This window comes from Cebus imitator, unplaced genomic scaffold (genome assembly GCF_001604975.1).
Source record: "Cebus imitator isolate Cc_AM_T3 unplaced genomic scaffold, Cebus_imitator-1.0 Scaffold43, whole genome shotgun sequence".
Taxonomy (NCBI): domain Eukaryota; kingdom Metazoa; phylum Chordata; class Mammalia; order Primates; family Cebidae; genus Cebus; species Cebus imitator.
Genome location: NW_016107358.1, coordinates 9,134,078 through 9,156,709, shown reverse-complemented (window position 1 = coordinate 9,156,709; position 22,632 = coordinate 9,134,078). Strand labels below are relative to the sequence as shown.

The 22,632-nt window shown below is 40.0% G+C and overlaps 1 long non-coding RNA gene across 1 annotated transcript; it reads right to left on the bottom strand.

Annotated features, from left to right (window-relative positions):
• Positions 1-1,219: 1,219 nt before the first annotated feature.
• LOC119470896 lies at positions 1,220-20,743 on the bottom strand. Its single transcript, XR_005199876.1, has 3 exons — positions 20,221-20,743; positions 6,914-6,988; positions 1,220-6,481 (listed from the first exon to the last, which is right to left on the bottom strand). It is a non-coding gene; the product is annotated as an uncharacterized LOC119470896 (long non-coding RNA).
• Positions 20,744-22,632: the final 1,889 nt, after the last annotated feature.

Sequence of the window (22,632 nt, the reverse complement as noted above, 5' to 3'; positions counted from 1 at the left end):
CACCACCACCATTATCATCACCACCACCACCATTATCATCACCACCACCATTATCATCACCACCACCATTATCATCACTACCACCACCATCACCATTATCATCACCACCATCATTATCATCACCACCACCATCACCATCATCATCACCTCCATCAACCATCATTACCACAACCACCATCATCATCTTCTTCACTATCATTGTTTTCATTATTGGAAAAAGTCTGAGGCACAAAAAAAGCTGGAGGATTGTTAAAGGGAGATATTGTGGAAGATAATAGAGAAGCTTCTCTGGAAGAAAGGAGATTCCAAATATTAGAAGGGCTGTGTGGTGAAATAGGGAGGGGAGACCTTCTATAGCACTTTCTTTGTAAAGTTAGTATGAGAGGGGAAATCAGAGAAGCTGATTTCACTTCGGCATTAACGAACTATCTCATGTTGAAAATGTCTGACTATGGGATAGCTTATCTCCTGAGGAAGTGAACTCCCTGATGTTGGAAGAGCCAAGCAGAATCTAGGTGATTGCCTGCCAGGGATGTTACACATCCTTTAATAAACATGTGGAAGAGAAGATTTATTTCCTCTGAGATCCCTCTGAACTGAAAGAGGCAAGGGACTTGTAGACCTTCAGAGGCTGGACTAAGTTGGTAGTGGTTGGAATGGCAAAAAAGGATCACGGTCTGTATCAGTGGTTCTCAACTAAGGATAATTTTGCCCCGCAGAGAATACTTGGAAAGTCTGGAAACATTTTTGGTTGTCAAAACTGGGGGGAGGGTGCTACTGGCATGCAGTGGGTAGAAGCCAATGACCTGGTAAGCATCCTACAATGCACAGGACAATCCCCCCCCCGCCAACGATAAAGAACTATTTAGCCCAAAATGTCAATAGTGTCAAGGCTGAGAATACCTGGTCTACATTTTTTTTTTGAGATGGAGTCTTGCTCTGTCACCCAGGCTGGAGTATAGTGGCATGATCTCGGCTCACTGCAACATCCACCTGCTGGGTTCAAGCAATTCTCTTGCCTCAGCCTCCCGAGAAGCTGGGACTACAGGTGCATGGCACCATGCTGGGCTAATTTTTTGTATTTTTTAGTAGAGACAAGGTTTCACCATGCTGGCCAGGCTGGTCTCGAACTCCTGACCTTGTGATCCACCCGTCTTGGCCTCCCAAAGTGCTGGGATTATAGGAGTGAGCCACCATGTCCAGCCCCTGGTCTGCATTTTAATAAGTCCATTGTCATCTTCTGTAGAGTGAAGAGAGTTGCTGGGTGGCTAAGTGCTGACTCACATTCACTAGGTCGTATTTTCCTAAACAATAAACCAGAAATATTGCTACACATGCCCTTTATGTTGTAGTTTTCACATGCATCTTAAAGACTCCTCATTTTTTTCTTCAAAGCTTCTTTGAAGTCAGTTCAACTGGTTAAGAAATGTGGTAGGTGATAAGAACAAACTCACTCTTCAATCTTGTCTGCAATCTAATTCTGGCTGCTGTCCAGTAGGCTCTGTGGAGGGCAGTTTTGTATTTATCCTCCTTCCTGGAGGGTAACTGACTTTTTGAAGGCTGGAGATGGATAAAGAGGATTCATGCTTCATAGATTTTTTCTTGGTAGCCTGGCCAATTTCCTCACTTGGTACACAGCTTACACATATTTAGGGTAACTGCATGTCCAGGTTTACCTAAAATCATCATGGTTTACTCATATTGTGGTGGGGTGATTATTAATAGTGCCTTCATTTACCATCAAAAGTGTCTTGGCTTAGAAAATAAGTTATGTGGTCACCTACTCTAGTACTTGGCCAATGAGTATTTTGATGATGCATTCATACCATTTTAAAGAATATCTATAACCTAGGAGGGGTTGGTTTAAAACAACTCACCAACACTAGCTAATCTGATTCATCATCACCATCATCATAAAAGCTAATCTGTATAACTTTTCCAAAATAGTGATGACTTCTGTCCTTCAAACCACACTTTTATCCATTTCCTCTCATAAGTCACAAGCCACATTTGTGACTTGTGTATATCAGGGAGATTAAATCTGTGGCCAGAGATAGAAGTAAATTATTTGCATACGGTCCTTTCTCTGTATACCTTTATTGACTTTGGATGCCAGCTTTACGTTGACACATTGCCCAACTCAAAAACACACTTCTATAAGACAAACAGCACTCTGATAACCTTTCAGGCAACTTCTTCCTAAATCATGATCAGTTCTCTCTTAATTCGTACATCCCATTTTGTCTTTGCTATCCACTCTTCAACTCTCTCCTAAACCACTGATGTTTTTTCAACTTTGATTTCCAAAGAGATGATTTCAAGCCATAGTTTCATTGGTTTCCTGAAGCACATAAAAATGATGGATCTGATTAGGTGAAACCATATTTCACAAATACAATGTATAGATTCTCATCATTGAATACTTCAAACACAAAATGATATCTGTTGTAGGAAAGTTTCTGGCCATAAAGACCACAAACTGCCTTCCCTTTGTCTTGATTACGTTTTTTCTTCATTGTACTGTTCTATGTCATACTCTTCTCAGCTCTTTGGGGCAGAGAGTCAGGGAGTTGTTTGTTCAGCAGGTGCTATGTATAGTAAATTGCTGCATGCATTTATGTTGCTGTATAAATAATGAACAATTCTGCACTCACAGACACTTTGATAGCCACAGTGATAATATATATCCCTTATTTTAGAAAAAAATGTACAGAAGAGTTTTACCTTGCTTCAGTAGATAAGACATACCAGATTGGCACATGACCTTATTCTTCTTTTTCAAGACCTAGTGTAACAGTTCATCAGATTGCTCATAAAACATGCCAATTGCTTAGAATGCAGATAAACATGATGTTTTCAGTATTCAATCAATCCCAGAAACCATTCCATTTTCTCTTCCCAATTAAATGCCCAAATTTGGGGTTTATAGGTTAAATAATTAGGAGGTTCCTTTCCTATTTCTTCTCTCAGCCCTCACAGCTTAATATGTCAGAGCAGATGTGTGGACTTGTTACCTCAGTTGTCGCATATGCTTTAGAGGTTAACATAGCTTATCTGAAAGGGGCATTGGGCAATTAAACGGGATAGTGTGTATGTATACATCTCTAGCACTTGGGACAGAGTAACTCAAAATAAGGCAACAATTCTTTGTAGGTGTTCCCACGTCTCTACCCTTAGCTCAACTATCATCATCTGTCCAAATGCCTGTCCTCATCACTAAGGCACATTGCTTCTTTATCCATGTCGCTCCAGAATCTAGCCTAGCAAATATGAGGCATTCAATACATATTTTCTGAATCAGTAAACCAATGGAGGAATTTGGCAGTTTTGGAGGGTGTCAATTTATTGTTACTTTCCTTGTCTAGACCTAAAAAAATCCCCTCTGAAAATTTCAAATTGGGAAATATTCAGGGTCCCCCATTGTCCTGAGTATAATGTGTGGTTTGGCTTTGGGGATGACTGCCTCTGTCTTCCCCTAGCACCAGAGATTGTCTTAGGCTACAGCTGTGGAGTAGATGCTGTTGGTGCCCTGCCCACATCACCTTCGCTGGGCAGGTTCCTCCAATCCACAGCTGCTGTGAATGTTGGCTACTGGAAGCACACAGCTGTAGCTTTTTGGAGATTTCCCCTCTATTAACAGGAGCCTCCTGTTCAAAGACATTGGGAGGTTAGACCCACCCTCTCAGTCAGGTAGAGTGCTGTAGCCAATGACTGACTGATACAGGAGTGCAGAAGCCTGACCCATCTGGAATCATGCTTAAACTAAAGCCAGATCAGCTTGATAAAACTGTGGAGCTGGTCAGTCAGCCACGAGGCTGTCAACATGGGGGCTGCACGTCTCAGCCTTCCATCAATGCACACATATGGGGGAACATGAAAGCCTTTCTACAATTTTCTTATTACTGCCCCCTCTGACCTGAGCCTTCAGACCCACTATCACCTCAGGCAGTTTCCTCCTTTTTTTTTTTTGTACTTTGTTCACATTTGGAAAAGACAGGTCATATTTCAGTATTTCCGATGTAAAGATTATTAAACTTACCAAGACTTACCAGTTTCTAGAAAAGGATCAACATAAGTTTCTAATGAATGTTTGATAATTCTTGACATTTGCTAAGATAATTAACATTAACAAAATGTTGCCTTAAAAATGTAAGTCTGGATTGCCAGGATGTTCTCTTTGTATCACTGACAGAGGTACAGGTTAACTTATTTGTGGTAAACTGTTTTCCAGAATGGTTAGAATATAATGTTCTGATAAGATAAGGAGGGAAATGATAGAACCGATTTTCCAAACACTATGTTCAAGTTTGTCAAAAACGAAACCAAATGTATTTTTCCCTCTGACAATATCAAGATTTTGCAATGCTTCAAGTCGGAAAGTATGAACATCTGTTAGCTTAGCATTAGAGATACGTAGCAAAAAAAAAAAATTCTAATAATAGAGATTGTTCACTTGTTACCATGTTGTAACGGAGAGCTGGGATTCAAGACGCAAAGAGCTGGTTTGATTAGTTTGCACAATGCCCAGGAGGTTCCCAGAAATGGATCTGCATCACATCCACCGTCACCAGCCAGGTATTGTCTATAAGGTTGGTGCTGGAATGATGTTAAAGACCATTTATTCTAATTTCCCTGTTTTACTTCCCAGCTGGAGAAACTGATAACTGAGAAATGCAGTGGCCACACGTTTTTAAAACCATGTAACAGCCCCTTCCCTGTGCCCTTGGGATGGAAAGACCAAGGGGCTGTTGCTAAGCTGTCTACACTGGTCAGGATCAGAATGAGCCAGGTGGACAGCTCAGGTGGGAGGTACGTAAAGGTTGTGTTTTCTCCTATCCTCTAAGTGTAAGGGAACAGGCTGTTCTGTATTACCAGAGCCCCAGATACGAGAGGGGAAGTGCACAGTGACAACCGATATCCTTACCCACACTCCCATACTCTGGGCTGGTTCTGGGTATTCTAGGATCACTTATGGCAACCCTGGGCTGATACGAGTCTATACTGCCAGCACAAAGCTGGATGTAGCCTGGGGTAGAAGGAGTGGTGTGTGTTTTGGGCCCTGTTACGAACACCTCTGTGGGTTGAGGATGCTGATTTTAGATTTCAGTCCTGGGAGAGCCTAATGTATTTTAGAGATAAGGAAATGTGAAAGAAGTTCAGAATTGGGATTTTTATCTATCCATCCCTGGATATTTTGCCAACAAAGACCACCTGGGGATGTGTGTGGTTAAGCTGGTTGGGGTGCATACAACCCTACGGGTGGATCCAGTGCAGAGGCAAGGGCTATGACACAGGGCATGGTGGCCCCTCAACTATGTGTATGCTACAATGACTTTCAGGAGCCACCTGCTCTCTCCCAGCCTATGTCAATGACCAAAATACTTGAAAGCAGTTAGAGACTGCCATCGAAGAGTGGAGACAGGCAAGGGAGAGAAGACTGAGGAAGAGAGAAATGGAATCTAGAATGGTTCTGGTGTAGATCGAATCCTAACTCTGAAGGACGCTCATTTGCATTGTGCTCAGAGTACTGCTGATTGGGGTCCTGGCACCCCCCAGAGTGGGCACAGACTCAGAGTGCCGACTCCAATACACACAAACTTTGTGTGTCGAAGGGGAGCTAAGAGAAATAATAAAGTAGCAACCAATAAATAAGTAAACCTGCAACAAACAAACAGACCACCCTCCATCATTACCACTTGAAATGGCCTCATTTTTTAAAAATAACAAACATGGAAATAAAACCCACAAATATCTTCTCCCGTGCAATTCTCTCTCAAGAGCCATAAGCAGCTGGAGGAGATGGAAAATAGATTATGTTGGTAGCAAAACAATTGCCCGTGACATTTTCAGAGGGAATGGAATTCTAGCTGAGAAGTGATACAGCTGTGAGAAAACACAGTGCTTAATGCGTTAAGTTTATTTCATGAACTTAATTTTAATACTAGCAGGCAGAGACTTTAAAAAATGATACTGTGCCCTTCCTAAACTCTGGAGTCATATTACTTAGAATTTGTGGTGATTTTCAATCAGAAGAGTCATTGCCGTCACTGCAGATATTCAGATAGGTGACAAGTAATAGTGATATCAGATTGGAACAGGAAACAGTCATGGAGTGTTTTCCAGTGTATCTATACGGACCGGCTCCATCACCAGATTCCTAATTGAGGTTGGGTGAAGGGTACAACCCCCCTATGTCCGTAGTCACTTCATATGTGTTTGATTTTAGGACCTTGGAAGTAAGAGCTTTGGTCTAGCAATGCTGGCATTACAACTATATTCTGATGGAGGACGGGAGCTGGAGAACACAGCAATGGAGTGGGGACTGAGGCTGTGCGTGATGCCAAAAGTATAGCTCTCACCTCTGTTTGTGGGACCAGCAGTGGTTCTGGGCCTTTTCTTCTCTCCTGCTTCTGTACACATGAGGGCTGGTATTCTCATGCACCACACATTGCCATGCATATTTCTGAATTTTGATGAATCCCTACAAAATGTTGCATAGAAGTAGAGCAAATAACATTACAATTTTTATGGTATTCATAAAATATATTTTATAAGCATGTGAGTAATGAATCAGCCCTTTTGGAAGTCTCAAAACTTGTCCTTCTACAAAGAAAATATGACTTAACCAATTTCAAAAAAATGATTGAACTTATAAAAAGGGACTTGATGCTTCCAGACTGTCACTCCGTAAGTAATATTAACCAGCTAGCAAGTATGTGCTGTTAAATAATGAATACAAAGAAAACTTATTTCATACAAAAATCACAACATCCAGATTTATTGGTTTTCAACATATTCTTATTATTATGAATAATATTATTGATGATTTCATTTGATAATCACTTTTTCTACCTTTGATTTTGAAATGACAGGTGGGATGCGCTCAGCAGCACAGTGGTAGCATCCTTCTTACCTGTGTGCACTGAAGCCCTGGATGTGCCTATCAATCATGCTCCTTCAGCTACTGGTGCATCCTTACTTAGGTCAGCTAAGAAATAAAACAGAATTAACTATAAAATCACAACTCAGAAGCACTATAAAAATGCATCATCCCCAGAGAAAATTTTATATGGAATTAAATGTCTTTATGTTTTTATTATAAACTCATATAAGTGTATTGTATTATCTAAAGGCAAAGTATAAAATGGAGAAAGTTGACTTCTCCCACGCATGATCACACCTTACAAATAAAACACTATTAATACTAGAGGCCCTCATTCCATCTATCTATCTATCTATCTATCTATCTCAATATATATATATATATATATATATATATATATATATATAGTAGGGATATATACATATATAGTAGATTACAGGGTGATTGCATTTTTTAAAATATATATATATATATATATTTTATTGTACTTTAGGTTCTTGGGTACATGTGAAGAGCATGCAAGACTGTTGCATAGGTGCATACATGGCAATGTCGTTTGCTGCCTCTATCTCCATCACCTATATCTGGCATTAATCCCCATGTTATCCCCCCCAACTCCCTACCTCCCACCATCCCTCCCCTAGTCTCCCCAAAACAGAACTGAGTGTATGATGCTCCCCTCCCTGTGTCCATGTGTTCTCATTGTTCAACACCAACCTATGAGTGAGAATATGTGGTGTTTGGTTTTCTGTTCTTGTGTCAGTTTGCTGAGAATGATGGTTTCCGGGTTCCTCCATCTCCCTACAAACTCATCGTTTTTTATGGCTGCATAGTATTCCATGGTGTATATGTACCACATTTTCCCTGTCCAGTCTATCATCGATGGGCATTTGGGTTGGTTTTAAGTCTTTGCTATTGTAAACAGTGCTGCAATGAACATGTGTGTGCATATGTCTTTATAATAGAAGGATTTATAATCCTTTGGATATATAGCCAGTAATGGGATTGCTAGGTCAAATGCAATTTCTATTTCTAGGTCCTTGAGGAATCGCCACACTGTCTTCCACAATGGTTGAATTAATTTACACTCCCACTAACAGGGTAAAAGTGTTCCTATTTCTCCAAATCCTCTCCAGCATCTGTTGTCTCCAGATTTTTTAATGATCGCCATTCTAACTGGGATGAGATGGTATCTCAATGTAGTTTTGATTTGCATTTCTCTAATAGCCAGTGATGATGAGCATTTTTTCATGTTTGTTGGTCCTATATATGTCTTCTTTTGAAAAGTGTCTGTTCATATCCTTTGCCCACTTTTGAATGGGTTTGTTTGTTTTTTTCTTGTAAATCTGTTTTAGTTCTTTGTAGATTCTGGATATAAGTCCTTTGTCAGATGGGTAGATTGCAAAATTTTTTTTCCCATTCTGTTGGTTGCCACAGATAATGATTGTTTCTTTTGCTGTGCAGAAGCTTAATTAGATCCCATTTGTCTATTTTGGCTTTTGTTGCCTATGCTTTTGGTGTTTTAGTCATGAAGTCTTTGCCTATGCCTATGTCCTGAATGGTTTTGCCTAGGTTTTCCTCTAGGGTTTTTATGGTGTTAGGTCTTATGTTTAAATCTTTAATCCATCTGGAGTTAATTTTAGTGTAAGGTGTCAGGAAGGGGTCCTGTTTCTGCTTTCTGCACATGGCTAGCCAGTTTTCCCAACACCATTTATTAAACAGGGAATGCTTTCCCCATTGCATGTTTTTGTCAGGTTTGTCAAAGATTAGATGGTTGTAGATGTGTGGCATTTCCTCTGAGGCCTCTGTTCTGTTCCATTGGTCTATACCTCTGTTTCTGTACCAGTACCATGCTGTTTTGATTACTGTAGCCTTGTAGTATAGTTTGAAGTCAGGAAGCGTGATGCCTCCAGCATTGTTCTTTTTGCTTAGAATTGACTTGACAATGGGGGCTCTCTTTTGGTTCCATATGAAGTTTAAGGTGGTTTTCTTCCAGGTCTGTGAAGAAGGTCATTGGTAGTTTGATGGGGATAGCATTGAATATATAAATTACTTTGGGCAGTATGGCCATTTTCATGATATTGATTCTTCCTAACCATGAGCATGGAATGTTTTTCCCTCTGTTTGTGTCCTCTCTTATTTCCTTGAGCAGTGGTTTGTAGTTCCCCTTGAAGAGGTCCTTTATATCCTTCGTTAGTTGTATTCCTAGGTATTTTATTCTCTTTGTGGCAATTGTGAATGGCAGTTCATTCTTGATTTGGCTCTCTTTAAGTCTGTTATTGATGTGTAGGAATGCTTGTGATTTCTGTACATTGATTTTGTACCCTGAGACTTTGCTGAAGTTGCTTATCTGTTTCAGGAGATTATGGGCTGAGACAATGGGGTCTTCTAAATATACAATCATGTTATCTGCAAATAGAGACAATTTGACTTCCTCTTTTCCTAATTGAATAGACTTTATTTCTTTTTCTTGCCTGATTGCTCTGTCTAGAACTTCCAATATTATATGAATAGGAGTGGTGAGAGAGGGCATCCTTGTCTAGTGCCAGATTTCAAAGGGAATGCTTCCAGTTTTTGCCCGTTTAGTATGATATTGGCTGTGGGTTTGTCATAAATAGCTTTTATTATTTTGAGATATGTTCCATCCATACCTAGTTTATTGAGAGTTTTTAGTATAAAGGGCTGTAGAATTTTGTTGAAGGCCTTCTCTGCATCTATTGAGATAACCATGTGGTCTTTGTCTTTGGTTCTGTTGATGTGGTGAATTATGTTTATAGACTTGCGTATGTTCTACCAGCCTTGCATCTGGTAGATGCAAGGATGAAACCTACTTTATTGCGATGGATAAGCTTTTTGATGCGCTGTTGCAATCGGTTTGCCAGTATTTCAGTGAAGATTTTTGCATCTATGTTCATCATGGATATTAGCCTGAAGTTTTCTTTTTTTGTTGAGTCTTTGCTGGGTTTTGGTATCAGGATGATGTTGGTCTCATAAAATTATTTGGGAAGGATTCTGTCTTTTTGGATTATTTGGAATGGCTTCAGAAGGAGTGGTACCACCTCCTCTTGGCATGTCTGGTAGAATTCGGCTGTGAACCCATCTGGACCTGGGCTTTTTTTTATTGGTGGGCTATTAATTGCTGCCTCAACTCCAGCCCTTTTTATTGGTCTATTCAGGGTTTCAACTTCTTCCTCATTTAGGCTTGAGAGGGTGCAAGTGTCCAGGAATTTATCAATTTCTTCCAAGTTTACTGGTTTATGTGCATAGAGTTGTTTGTAGTAATTTCTGATGGTTGTTTGTATTTCTGTGGAATCTGTGGTGATATCCCCTTTATCATTTTTTATTGCACCTATTTGATTATTATCTCTCTTCTTTTTTATTAATCTGGCTAGTGGTCTATTTTGTTGATCTTTTCAAAAAACCAGCTCCTGGATTTATTCATTTGTTAAAGGGTTTTTTGTGTCTCTATCTCCTTCAGTTCTGCTCTGATCTTAATTATTTCTTGTCTTCTGCTAGGTTTTGAGTTTTTTTTGATCTTGCTCCTCCAACTATTTCAATTTTGATGATAGGGTGTCGATTTTAGATCTTTCTTTGCTTCTCCTGTGGGCATTTATTGCTATAAATTTTCCTCTAGACATTGCTTTAAATGTGTCCCAGAGATTCTGGTACATTGTGTCTTCGTTCTCATTGGTTTCAAAGAACATCTTTATTTCTGCCTTCATTTCATTGTTTATCCAGTCAACATTCAAGAGCCATTTGTTCAGTTTCCGTTAAGTTGTGTGGTTCTAAGTTAGTTTTTGAATTCTGAGTTCTAATTTGATTGCACTGTGGTCTGAGAAACTGTTTCTTATGATTTCCATTCTGTTGCATTTGCTGAGGAGTGATTTACTTCCAATTATGTGGTCAATTTTAGAGTAGGTGTGATGTGGTGCTGAGAAGAATGTATATTCTGTGGATTTGGGGTGGAGGGTTCTGTAAATGTCTATTAGGTTTGCTTGGTCCAGGTCTGAGTTCAAGTGCAATTAGTTGTGTGGGAGTCTAAGTCTCTTTGCAGGTCATTAAGAACTTGCTTTATGTATCTGGGTGCTCCTGTATTGGGTGCATATATATTTAGGATCATTAGCTCTTCTTGTTGCATTGATCCTTTTACTATTATGCAATGCCCTTGTTTGTCTCTTTTGATCTTTCTTGGTTTAAATTGTATTTTATCAGAAACTAGGATTGCAACTCCTGCTTGTTTTTTGCTCTCCATTTGCTTGGTAAATCTTCCTCCATCCCTTTATTTTGAGCCTATGCATATCCTCTCATGTGAGATGGGTTTCCTGAATATGGCACACCAATGGGTTTTGACTTTTTAACCAATTAGCTAGTCTGTGTCTTTTGATTGGGATAATTAGCCCATTCACATTTAAGGTTAATATTGTTATGTGTGAATTTGATCCTGCCATTTTAATGCTAGCTGGTTGTTTTGCCCATTAGTTGATGCAGTTTCTTCATTGTGTCAATGCTCTTTACCATTTGGTATGCTTATGCATTTGGCTGCTACTGGCTGTTCCTTTCTATGTTTCGTGCTTCTTTCAGGAGCTCTTGTAAAGCAGGCCTGGTGGTGATGAAATCTCTGAGCAATTGCTTGTTCATAAAGGATTTATTTCTCCTTCACTTATAAAGCTTAGTTTGGCTGGATATGAAACTCTAGGTTGAAAGTTCTTTTCTTTAAGGATGTTGAATATTGGCCCCCACTCTCTTCTGGCTTGTAGGGTTTCTACTGAGAGATCTGCTGTGAGTCTGATGGGCTTCCCTTTGTGGGTGACCTGACCTTTCTCTCTGGCTGTCCTTAGTATTTTTTCCTTTATTTCAACCCTGGTGAATCTGACGATTATGTGCCTTGGGGTTGCTCTTCTTGAGAAATATGTTTGTGGTGTTCTCTGTATTTCCTGGACTTGAATATTGGCCTGTCTTGCTAGGTTGGGGAAGTTCTCCTGTATAATATCCTGAAGAGTGTTTTCCAGCTTGTATTCATTCTGTCCGTCACATTCAGGTACACCTATCAATCGTAGATTAGGTCTTTTCACATAATCCCATATTTCTTGGAGGCTTTGTTCATTTCTTTTTACTCTTTTTTCTCTAATCTTGCCTTCTTGTTTTATTTTATTGAGTTAATCTTCAATCTTTACTATCCTTTCTTCTGCTTGGTCAATTCAGCTATTGAAACTTGTGTATGCTTCCTGAAGTTCTTGCGTTGTGTTTTTCAGCTGCATCAATTCATTTATATTCCTCTCTAAGCTGTTTATTCTCATTAGCATTTCTTCAAACCTTTTTTCAAGGTTCTTAGTTTTTTTGCATTGTGTTAGAATATGTTCTTTTAGCTCAGAGATATTTGTTATTACCCACCGTCTGGAGCTTGTTTCAGTCAATTCTTCAGACTCATTCTCCATCCAGCCTTGTTCCCTTGCTGGTGAGGAGTTGTGATCCCTTGGAGGAGGAGAGGTGTTCTGGTTTTGGGTGTTTGCATCCTTTTTGTGCTGGTTTCTTCCCATCTTTGTGGATTTATTACCTGTGGCCTTTGTAGTTGGTGACTTTCAGATGGGGTCCCTGGAAGTCCTTTTTTGTTGATGATGAAGTTATTTCTTTCTGTTTCTTATTTTCCCTTCTACCAGTCAGCCCCTCTGCTATAGGACTTCTGGAGGTCCCCTCCAGATGCTGCTTGCCTGGGGATCACCTGCAGTGGCTGCAGAACAGTAAGGGTTGCTGCCAGTTTATTCTTCTGTTATCTTTTTCCTGAAGGATGCCCACCAGATGTCAGCATGAGCTCTCCTTTATGAGGTGTCTCTGCATATACAGGGGTCAGGGAGCTGCTTGAGGAAACACTGTGTCCCTTATAGGAGCTCAAGTGCTGAGCTGTGAGCCCAGTTGTTCCATTCAGAGCTGCTGGGCAGGTATGTTTAAGTCTGCTGCAGTGGAACTCATAACTGTCTTTTTTTCCCAGGCACTCTGTCCTGGGAAGGTGGGGCTTCATTTGTAAGTTCCTGTCATGCTTCTGCCTTTTTTCAGAGATGCCCTGCCCAGCAAGGAGGTAGACTAGTCACAGTCTGCCAGCCGAGGTGTTGCTGAGCTGCCATGGGCTCTGCCCAGCTACTGTGTGAACTTCCTTGCAGTTTTGTTTACAGGGGTATTATTAGAACTGCCTTGGTAATGGCAGTCTGCTTCAGTAATGGCGGACTGTTTCTCTAATGGCAGACTGTCTCTTTAATGTTGGACTGCCTCGGTAATGGCAGACTGCCTTGGTAGTGGTGGACTGCCTCGGTAATGGTGGACACCCTTCCCCCCACAGAGCTCGACCATCCCGGGTCCAGCTGTGCTTGCTGTGAAACTGTGAGTCCAGAACGTTTCAGATTGCTGGTCTTTGTCGGGGTGGGACCAGTCGAACCGGATCGCCTGGCTCCCTGTTTTAGTCTCCCTTTTTTCAGTTGAATGGGCAACTCTGTCTCCCAGGGGTTCTAGTTGCCAGTTGAAATGGCGCCCAGATGTGTGTGAGGTTTTGCATAGAGACCCACTGCGCCTGCTGAAACAGCTGCATTGGAGGCTCGTGGTGCTTTTTTGCACGGGAATCTCCTGGTCTGTGGGCAATAAAAATTCATTTGGAAATGCAGTGATCACTCACCCTCTGCCTTTTTGCTGGGAACTGCAATCCAGAGCTGTTCCTATTCAGCCATCTTTCTCTCCAGGTGATCGCATATTTAAGTATATAGATATGTCTTAAAATTTATCTATATATCTATGTATTTATACAGATATCTATATATAAAAATTATACATAAATTTTATATATATCTCTATATAAAAATTATATATAGATAAATTTTAAAACATATCTACTTAAAAATGTGATCACCCTGTAACCTACTTTTACAACATAATAATACAGCATGGATATTCCTCCATTTCCATGCACACAGGTCCACCACATCTGTCTAATCACTGCCAAGCAGAAAAGTTTCCCAGGAAACCATTAAGGCAGGCAGGCGACACCTAGTGCAGGGCCTGGTTACTGTGGACTTAATCCTAAGAGCAATAGGAAATCCTGGGAAGACTTTAATCAGAGAAGTGATATGACCATATTTGCATCAAAAGGACCATGATGGCTGCAGTGTGATGAATGGATGGAAAGGGGGCAAGAGCAAGTTTGAGGAACAACCCAAAATCATTGCTGTTTCCATTGCAAAAACAGATGGAAGCTTAGACCAGGGAGGTGGTGGTGGAGGTGGAGAGTAATGGATGGATTCAAGATATGTTTAAAAGATGGAATAGAAACCACCTGACTGTTGGCTGGTCATGAGTATGGGGAAGAGAAAGGTGTGGAGAATGACTTGGAAAGTTCTGGCAGGTATGGTGGACTAAAGAGGGATTTGTTTGCTGAGCAAGGAAATGATGGGGAATCTTGCTGGGGAAGGCAATGACACTATAAATCCACTTTGATTCTTGCATTGGCAGCGCCTGTGGAATATCAGAGTGAATATGTTCCACTCTGGAGTACAGCACAGTGGTGTATTAGATGCAAATTGGTGGTGCAGGCTAAGGCAGTGATCCCCCCTCATGGAAAGACTAAATGAGAATGGACCTGGGCCTTGGGGGAACTCCAGGACTTAAAGACTTAAAGGCTGGGTGGAGGCAAATGAGGGAGGCTAAGAAACAGAAGCCAGAGAGTGGGAAAACTGTAGACTTGCAAGCTCCCTGTGATTAGGGACCAGGTTTGTTTTTACTCACTATTTTACCTCTAAGGTTTAGCACAATTCCAGGAAAAAAATACACACACACACACACACACACACGCACATGTGTGTGTGTATATATATATATATACACACATATACATACACATAATGTATGTGTATATATATATGTGAGTATATTTTTGAGATGGAGTCTCGCTCTGTTGTCAGGCTGGTGTGCAGTGGTGCCATCTCTGGTCATTGCAATCTCCACCTCCTGGGTTCAAGCGATTTTTGCCCCAGCCTCCCAAGTAGCTGGGATTACAGATGCATGCCACCATACCTATTTTTGTATTTTTACTAGAGACGAGGTTTCACCATGTTGGCCAGGATGGTCTAGATCTCTTGACCTCGTAATCTGCCCTCCCTGGCCTCCCCAAGTGATGGGATTATAGGCGTGAGCCACCGCACCTGGTCAGGAACATATATTTTTAACTAATAAATGAATGGAACTATGGGGTCATGTAAGCCAAAGCAAGAAAGGTATGGCAAGCAGGACACATACTGAGAAGTGGTCCTGAATTAGTGATGTGGGAGTTGTTACCAGCTTTCGCAGAAGCAGCTTAGCAGAGATGGTGGGGTCAAAGGTATCGGAGCAGATAACACTAATTTCTGTCCCCACCACCACCACTTGTGTGAAGTGCCGTTTTGCTTGCATCCTCACCAATGTTAGGCATTACCAGTCTTGCTGATTTGAAAGGCAAAAATATGTGTTATTTGACTTTGAATTTCTCTAAGGCCTTAAGCATTATGGGGGTTGTTTTTTTTGTGGGGAATGAGGAGTAAATTATTTATTTATATATATTTCTTGCTTTTCTATTCTGATGTTTTATTTTTTTCCTTTCTTTAGTTTAAACAGCTTTATGTATAGTAAGAAGTTTAAGTCTGTCATCCAGGTGATAAACAGTTCCCTGTACTCTCATTTGTCTATTCAATTCAATTCGTTTATGATATCTGTTATAGGAAAAATGTTTTAGTTTTTTAAACTCAAATTTATTTTTCTTTTTTTTTTTCTGAGACGGAGTTTCGCTGTTGTTACCCAGGCTGGAGTGCAATGGCACGATCTCGGCTCACCGCAACCTCCACCTCCTGGGTTCAGGCAATTCTCCTGCCTCAGCCTCCTGAGTAGCTGGGATTACAGGCACGTGCCACCATGCCCAGCTGATTTTTTGTATTTTTAGTAGAGATGGGGTTTCACCATGTTGACCAGGATAGTCTTGATCTCTTGACCTCGTGATCCACCCGCCTTGGCCTCCCAAAGTGCTGGGATTACAGGCATGAGCCACCGCGCCCGGCCCTATTTTTCTAACTTTTCAAGTGAGCATTACATTCATATAATTCAAAAACTGAAAAAAGAACACAAGAGTTTTGGAATGGAAATCTCGTTCCTACCCCTGTGCCCATCCATCCAGTTCCTGTGCCCCCTCAATCAATGGTGACAGATACCATGATTGTTAGTGGCTTATGCACTTTCCAGAGTTTACTTTTGTGTACAGACACAAATATAAATATTGATGCTTATTTTTCCTCTTTTTATATACATAAAATGTCGAAGACTATACACATATTCTATACCTTGGTATTTTTCATTTAACAGCATATTTTGGAGTTCTATTTCAGAACATTGTGATCTTTATCACTCTCTATAGCTGTAGAATATCTTGATAAGAATGCTTTGTACTTTTTAAATGTTAAAAAATAACTTCTTATATTTCTTATATTTTGATAGTTTCAATTTTTACATTTATGTATATAATCAACCTGGCAGCTGTTTTCACAAAGGTTGAATCAAACATTCATTTTTTAAAAAACAGCGATCCAGTTGTCTCCGTGGTGCTTCTTGGATAATCCATCTTTTTCTCATTGATTTGAAATGCCATTTTACCCTATAATAAATTTTTATAAACACTCATGGCAGTTTCCAAAAAAAATCTCCATTATGTTCTATTGATTGATTTGTCTGGGCCAGAACAGTACTGTACTGTTTTAATCTCACCAGTAGTATTTTAGTGTATTTTGTTAACAGGTGAGGCAAATACCCTTCTTCTTATTTTCAAACATTTCTTTATTATTATATTTTCAAATATTTCTTCATCTTCTTTTACTTTATGGGTAAACTTTATAACTAATTAATCAAGTTCAAAAAACTTGTTAAAATGTTGATTGGCATTGCGCTACATGTATAGATAAACTTGTGGATAAATATCTTCAAATATTGGCTTTCCATTTGGAGCATCAAATGCTGCCTCTAGTGATTAAACTCTTCTATGATTTTCTGTCAAGTTTTGTAATTTCCTTTTTTTCTTACATCTTTTACATTTTTAAAGTTAATTTCTAGGTATTTTATGTATTTTTTTGTCACCTCTTTTTCTCCTCAGTATATCTAATTGATTCTGGAATAAAGTTTGCTACTGATTTTAGAAATTTACCTAGTTTTGTTTTGTTTTAGCTTTTATTGTAGAAAATCCCAAACATACATAGAACTAAGGGAAGATATGATAAATCTCTGTGCTCCAACCACCCAGCCCAGCACCCATCACCCTGAAGCCAGTCCCACACCATCTATGTCCTGTGCGTGTCTCCCACCAACTCCAAGTTATTTTGAAGCAATGACTAGATGTATTTCAGTATAAATTTTTAAAAGACGTGGGCTCTTTCTTAAAAAGCCTAGCTACAATACCATTGTAACGCTTTTAAGTAATACTAACAACAATCCTTTCATTTCATTAAATATCCAGGGTTCACATTTCCCAAATATCTTTAAATTATTTTTAGCAGTTCCTTTAAATAAAAACATAAATAAATTCCATGCATTGTAATTATTTGATGTCTCAAAACATTTTTTAACCTACAGGCTCATCCTCCTTTTTTTTGCTTATTGTTACTGTTGAAGAACTCACGTCTTTTTTTCTCTAGAGTTCCCCGTGTTCCATTTTTTTCTATTTGAATTCAGTGGTGTCATTTAACATGTTCTTCTGTTCCCTGTGTTCCTTCCAGTCCTATTATCAAGGTTTCTCTAGTCATTTTGGTTGGTTGTAGCTTGTTCTCCTGTGGATTTTCAAGAAGGGCTCATGGAAACATTCTCTGAGTTCGTGCATGTCCATAGTAGCTTCTCTGCAGACTTCCTGTTTGAAGGTCAGTTTGCCTGAATGTGAAGTTCTTGGCGATTGTGAGTCTCTTCCATTCTCAAGGCTGATAGACACCATATTATCCCCCTCTGCTTGCTTCTGTAGGGCTGCTAGTACCACATGGATCTTGTGGCTGTCTGTATTTGTCCCCACCTGTTCCTGTTTGAGGATCTTGGGAATGTCATCTCCTCTTATTTTGTTGTAGATACTATCTGTGGATTTTTGGTTTGGGGATCGTATTTTTTGTTTTTATGGAGGATTCAGGAAGATTAAAGAACTCTAAAATTATCCCTTAACTCAACAACTTACCAAAATGTATGGTTTTTAAAAGTTTTCCAGCTAACTCCTATGAATTTTTCTAGCTGGAAAAATTCTACCATCTGTTTTTTATTTTATTTTTTATTCCTGAGAATTCTTTCTTGTTCTCATATTGTTCCTTTGCTGATTCGGTTTTGCCTTCCCAAACTTCTCAAATCTCACTGAGGATTCAAAGTGGAATATTTAAGAAGTTCTGTCCTTTTCGGCTTTAATTTCATTTTGGTGGGAGCCGATTATTCAGCTTACTCAAATATTTTATTTTGTGTTTGTATTCTTACAGTTAAAATCTACATTGATTAGTTTGGGAAGATTGTGTAGTTTCAGCTAGCAATTATGTGGATTGTAGTTGGACTTCCTGGTGGGTGTCTCTCCCTCCCAACTGCTCAGCCGGAGTAGATGTCTTCCACAGACTGCGGTCTAACTCTTCCTCAGAGTGGATGGGCTATAAGAACAGCTCCACAGCTGGCTTACCTTCGGAATATACCAGCTGGGAACACTGTAGGAGATCCCCTGTGTAGTCACGGGAGCCCATTTAAATGCAATTGATGGCGTTTATAATTGTTTCTCATTGATTATGCACAGAATTGACTCAATAGTTATTTCTCCATGATCACTTTCCTCTCCTTCTTTCTCAAGACAACAATTAGGAAGGAATGTGAATGACAGTGATGACATATTAGAAGTAATCTTGAATTTGCTTTAACATGCATGTGGGCAAAATAAAAGGCGAATTACTTAAAAGCTCAAGTACTTTATTAGTCAAATGTGATAAATTATATGTGATGCACCTCAGAATTGCTATCGACAAGCCAAGTGTCTCAAAATCTCAGCATCTCGGGTGAAAATCATGGATTTTGTGTAACATAATTCATTGTGCATGACACATGATATGCAGTGCTATAATAACAGAAATGCTGTCAACTAAAGGAACTTTGAGATTCTTCTGTTGAACCTAGCTCTGGCGAACCTTCAGTAACATTTACGAGTTGCAATATTTGTGTTGACTTTTTTTTTTTAACAATATTAGTTGATTTACTCTGAGTTTGATCAAATACAATAATCATCACATTCTCCTGTTTAGTTATGCTACGTACACAGATAGAGCCGTACTACGAGAAAACATTTTTATACACCACTTTAATGACTTTTGTGGTGAAGACACTTTTAAGGACAGAGCTCATTTAGGTGAATATGCCACAATTGATAACAATGAGGTTTGTTCATGGTTTAATTAACAAGTTCCTACATGGTTGTAAAAATTCTCTCTGTTTTGACTTACTATAATATCCTCAAATTATGATCCACATTATTTAGAGTATTTAGATGCCAAGGTAGAAATGGGATCTGAATATATTTCAGTGGAGGTTCTCAAAGGAAAGTAGAAAATCGCTTCATAGGCAAAGGTGGAGGAGAGGAGCGTGCCCATGGTCCTCCCAGGTAACAAACCAGTATTCAAATGGTGCATGAGAAAGACAGATTCTGATCATGATCCTTTTCTCTCCAGTTTTTCAAATTTGCCTTCTCTGGAAAGGCTGCTGAAATGAGGACATTTTATTTGCCTTTAAACCAGACAGAACGCCAAGTGTTGTTAAAGATGGTTCTGCTCCTGAATCATTAAAGGCCAGTAGAGGAGCAGCAATGAAATATGCCACTTTTTGACATTCCATAACATTGCCCTTCACCGCAGCTGCCAAAAGTGAGCAGCTGCTTCTTACATTCCCCTGCCATTTCCTAGCTCTGCTGGAGGAGGTCAGCTCTGTTTTCTCATTACTAGTCTTTCACCGGCTGGGCATCTGGCTTCATAGTCCTGGTATCTTAATTCAATATTTCCTTTATCTCATAAATGACATGGTGGGTAGATTGAGCAAGCTACAGCAATAGCTTTTCCTGGTGAGGCCCCAGGGACCCAGGCCTAGAGGTTGAACCCCAGAAATCCAGCCCAGGTGATTCAAGAGCCATTGTATGTTTCTGTTGGGCTAGGAGGTAGGGGTGCTCTTGAGGACACAGAGAGAGGAGAGAGGTGAGGAAATCGAGGTCTGCTATCTGTTCCCACTTCTCACTTGCTGACATTTGACAGAAGTAATGCACCTGACAATGAGAAATACATAGACAGCTCTCCTACCTTTGGCTGTAGCAGAATCTGATGTTCTATAGCAGTGAGAATATTTCTCTTGGGGGTTTTCTAGTTCCATCCATTGCCTCTGTAAATATGAATAAATAAATTCAAGATTAGAAATTCCCATTTAGATAATTTGAATTAAATAACAAGAATGCAATACCGGACTAGGCATCAGATGCCTGCATAAAACCAATCTTGAGGTGTTGGCCGGGGCCTTTGTAGGCTGTGGCGGCCCTATGTCAGGGTATAGGACCACTCTGGGGACAGAGGCTCTGTCTGGGGTGGGGCTGAGGGATACAGGGCCATAGAGGGGGTCTGGATATAGACTCAAGTACACTGGGATGGATCCAGACCATTGCTGGAAAGACTGTAATGCTTCTGCGTGTTATTTTCTCACCTCCGGCTAGTATTTGGAGTTCTGCCTCTAGACAGCCATTCTTTTAGTTTAGGTTGACACCTCATTAAGCTGTGATTGTGCATATGAAGATGAATTGGTCAGTTTTCTCATGAAAGAATTTTTTTAGGGGCAGGGGAATTGAGGAATAAGATGGAGAATTACTTGATGTGGATGAAGGTGGGAAGTCAGCTTGAGGGGAGGAACAGGAAAAAAAAAGGGAAAGGAGAATGGGCACCATGGAATGGGAAAGACCTACAGAATATGAGTAACAGTAACACCAGAGATAGAGCCCCTGTGTTACCTGAGGATCCAAAGTAGTTTGCCCAAACAATTGTGTAAGAAATTCTGATGATTCGTAACCCTTATCTTCTAAGAGACACTGCATGCAGAGAAAGAACCACACATCTCAGATATTCTGGACCACTTAAACATCTTAATGTTTCTGGATTGATGTCTGTTACCACTCAAAATATCTCAAAAACACTGCTGTTTTTGTTTCTGAAAATATTTGAGATCCTTGAGACTCAAAAGTGTGTTCTGTGGATCTGTAGCATTGGCATTATCCAGAAGCTTCTTAGAAATGTCGAATCTCCGGTCCCACCACAGGCCTAGCGAAAGCAAACTAACACAATCTCCAGTTTGTGAATCATGGTTCTAGAGCACCTCTTATAATTGGCTGCATGAAAATGATTTGTCAGAGCAGGACAAAGCGACCTTTGTAGAGAAACCCAGAGGAGGTTGTATTTTTTCATTACCAGAGCTGAACTCCTCCTTGACGTGGCCCTGTGTGGGACCTGGCTAATGCTCATTTAGTACACATCTGCCTCACTGGGAAAAAAGGATTAAGAGCTTTGGAAGGGAAATAACATCACAATATGTCTGCCACTGAAGCTCTTTATTTCTTGTATAAAAATATTTCACTTTAAACCCTAGAGCGATACCAAACACTTGTTTGTGATTTTTTTCTTGTTGTTCGTCAGCAGAAAAATGACTGAGCCCATGTGGCAGCTGGAAGGTCATATGCACTCTTCCAGCCCGGGAAGGATGCAGACAGCATCTGCAGCCCCACCAGCCAAGGGAAGCAGATCTGAGAACTAACCCATCCCTCTCATTGGCTCCTTAAAATAATTTAGGAGTCAGACCATCATGATGATATTGATCGTATTAGTTGAGTACTGTTAGATTCCCAAGTTAATGCAGTCTATTGAAGAACTCTGTCTTAATATAAAATGCAGACAATCTTCAAAAACATATAAGGCATTCTTCGTATTTCAGAATTCACATACCTTGCATCTTTAAAATCATGTAGGGACTCAAGCTCTCTTGTTTACTATTGAAGAATTAAAAAAATAAGGACTGATTAAGGAATTCACATAGTGGTCAGTATCATCAATCATATATTGAAAGATTCCAACCTTCCATTCAAGAAACTACTATCTTTTAAATCAAGAAAATGCCTAGGAGAGCCTTTCCTTGTGAAGACAGCACTTCAAGGTTTTGCCCTGAAGTACTTTTTCCTATGGTATTAGCTGCTAAAGTGGATGAAATCCTCAACACGAAGACTTTCTCACTAAGAGAAGGAAGACATGAATCAAGGAACGTGATCACCAAGCCTCAACACCCTATGGTCACCTGGTTTGCCCCAAGACAGCCCAGGTTGATGCCTCATATCCTGGTATGATTATTACTAACTCCTTCCTCCCTCATTTGACATGGACCTTAAATTGTTAGATTTACAAAAGTGCCAACTGTGTAGGCTATGAAAAGTCATCAGATGATCATCTACATATGGCTTATCTTCTAAATCCCCACTCATTACTGGGGCCCATGTGGCCCTTCAGGAGCTGACCCTGCCTACCATTCCAGTGTCACTTCCAGCATTCTCCAATGTACTCTGTGTTCCAACTCTGTTGAACTACGGTGTTCCCAGAATGTGGCATGTTTGATTTCTCTGTGGTTTGTATGTGGCAGTTCTCTCTGCTGTTGGGAATTCATTTTCCCCACAATCTGCTCAGCCA